The sequence below is a fragment of the Peromyscus leucopus genome, chromosome 17 (genome assembly GCF_004664715.2).
Source record: "Peromyscus leucopus breed LL Stock chromosome 17, UCI_PerLeu_2.1, whole genome shotgun sequence".
NCBI classification, from domain to species: domain Eukaryota; kingdom Metazoa; phylum Chordata; class Mammalia; order Rodentia; family Cricetidae; genus Peromyscus; species Peromyscus leucopus.
Window position 1 is genome coordinate 20929650 of NC_051077.1, and position 2814 is coordinate 20932463.

The following is a 2814-nucleotide window of genomic DNA, read 5'->3' on the forward strand; positions in this document are numbered from 1 at the left end:
AACGCTGCCACCCTTTAATACAGTTCCTCCGGTTGTGGGGACCCCATCCCCAGCCACAAAATTATTTTCAGTGCTACTTCATAGCCGTAATTTTGCTAGTTATGAATCATAATGTAAATATCTGATATGCAGGATATCTGATATCCAGCCTCCCAAAGGGGTTGCGGCGACCCACAGGTTGAGAATCACTGGCGTAGACAGCCGGATCCTCAGAGCTCACCAACTGGTGAGGTGAGCTCCAGGTTCAGAGAGAGACTGTCTCAAAAGATCAGGTAAAGGACAATAGAGGAAGACGCGTCATCTCCGGCCTCCACGCTCACACTCATGGGTGAGTGTACCTGAACATATATGGAGAGAGAGAGAGAGAGAGAGAGAGAGAGAGAGAGAGAGAGAGAACTAAGAAATAAACAAACAACAAGGGGAAATCGTCCAAAGCATCCACCCAGCAAGGCAAAATCCAGTTCTTCATTTTGGAATGCAGATCTGGCATAGTCCAGCTCCTCCTCACTTTCTCCCATTTCCTGCCTGCCTCCCTACCAGACTCACTCTCCCTAATGAATGTGCTTGACCCTCCACGGCTACAGGCCTCCGCACAGATTGTTCGCACTCTGGAATGTTCTTCCTCTTTTTCCACCTGACTAGCTTCTAATCATGCTTCAAAGAGTCAACTCAAATGTCACATTCTCATGCACAGAAAATAATCTCGAGTCCAAGTTTCATTTTACTGGGAATTAATCATCTTAACTGTCATGGTGATCCGAGTCACCCGAGAGGCAGGAGCATATGTCTCATTAGTAAAGCAATGTGCACAGTAAATTGCTGTAGGATAGTCTACTCACCCCCCCAAGATGCCCCCCCAGTTCCTATGAACTGGAATTTCTAAACTGTGACAGTGATGTTACAATTGGTAGTGATATCAGGAAATAGGAAGTTGTTTCATGAGTCAGAGAGGAGAGAGAGAGAGAGAGCTTTCTGATAAGATTACTAGCTGTTTCATATTAATACCTTAGGCATATCATAACCTAACAAATGACTACATTTCCCAGACTTCCTTGTGGCTAGATAAGGCCAAACATATGACTCGGGCCCTGCCCTAGAATGTGGCTATGAGAGATAAGCACGACACCTCTGCTTACTGCTTAAAAGGAAATAGTTCACTGTCTGCTTTTTCTCTTCCTCTTTTTCTGGACGGAGCACAAGACGTGGTCATGACCCAGCTTTGACCACGCAGCTAAGGACAACCTCTTAGGAACTGTGATGCAACAAGATGGGCGAGAGCCACGTCCCTAAATGACCCAAAGGAGCTCAGCGGCGCCAGCAGCCTGGACCACTCATCTCTCTGGTCTCCTGCGTGAGAAAGAAATCAGCTGTAGTTGGGATCATAGCAATGTCACCAACGCACTGCTCTGGTGACTGAGCCTTCTCTAGGCTCAGCAGCAGACAGTTCTCTGGGCAGAGATAGAATCACGGTTCCCTTTCTATCTCCATACCCCAAAATTATAAATAATGAGGGTTCAATGAATAGGTTGACGGTTGGTGCTGAATTGGAAGGAAGCGAGGCTGTAAGAAGTGAATGGTGGGACTAGACTGTTGTCTTGGAAGAAGAGTGCTTAAGTGGATGTATGGGGGAGGCCCTTGGTTTGATCCCAGTACTGTAAAAAAAATGTGGGAAGGAAGGAAAGAAGAAAGGAAGGAAGGAAAAAATATATTAGGGTAACTCTGAACAGCCTGTGAGGCGCTGGTGAAGGTGGACTTCCATTGACCCCATCTAGGTTCCATGGAACTCTTTTTTTTTTTTAAAGTAGGACGAAAAATCATGTTAGTTGGTTGACACCTGCTGGTCATTTGGAATTCTGCAGCTTGAATCCGTCAAACCGTTCAGACAGAATGTCTTCACTTTTTAGAGATGAAGGAAGCAGCTGTTAAAAAAATCCAGGCCGCACACAAGAAGCATGAAACGCCACCACCAACAATAACAACGACGACGACGGATAACAGTAACACGGAAGTGCTCTGGGCTGGCCAGTGCGGTGGTGCTGCAGCCGCTCTCGGCCGGTTGGTTGAGGCTCGGGGTCTGGCTTTGCTCTAGCCAGTTGATTGAGGGGCTCGGGGTCTGTTTTTCCTTTTTACGGACGTGTTTCTGTCCTTTGATCCTGATAAGCCGTACTATGCCTCTCCCATCCTCTCTTTTCTTCTTGCCGCTTCCTTTCCAGTTTCCACAGCTTGTGGCTTTTCTCATGTCCATCAGTGGACTCAGCCGCGAAGGCGTTGTTAAGTTCGACTGGTTGAAAGAGAAGCGGAAAAACTCAGAATCCCCCCAGATGAGGTGGCATCGAAGGACAAAGGCTGAGCTCTTCTTCTTCAGTTTTGCGGGCGGCGAGGGGGACGGGGGATGTTCCTAAACCCAGCCTGGTATCTCTCAGAGAGGCCAGAGTGGCTCAGCGGTTAAGAGCACTAGCTGCTCTTTCAAAAGACCCGGGTTCAATACCTAGCACCCGCACAGTGACTTGCAACTCTCCTTTCTAGGTGTCTAACATCCTGTCCCCTCCTCTGCAGGCACTGGGCAGATGTGTGGTGCACAGACATACACAGAGGCAGAACTCTCCTACATGCTGCTCACGTTTATGTCAACTTGATACAAGCTAAAGTCATCTTAGAGGAGGGAACCTCAATCAAGAAAACGTCTCCATAAGATCGGGTTAAAGGAAAGCCTGCAAAACATCTTCTTCATTAATGATTGATAGGGAAGGATCTAGTCCATTGTGGGGGGTGCCATCCCTGGGCTGGTGAACCAGGGTTCTATAAGAAAGCAGT

At 47.6% G+C, this 2814-nt stretch overlaps 1 long non-coding RNA gene across 1 annotated transcript; it reads left to right on the forward strand.

Moving 5' to 3' along the window:
• The first annotated feature begins 1116 nt into the window (after positions 1-1116).
• LOC119089193 lies at positions 1117-2595 on the forward strand. The gene is made up of 3 exons (XR_005093056.1): positions 1117-1342; positions 1905-2055; positions 2557-2595. It is a non-coding gene; the product is annotated as an uncharacterized LOC119089193 (long non-coding RNA).
• The last annotated feature ends 219 nt before the right edge of the window (positions 2596-2814 follow it).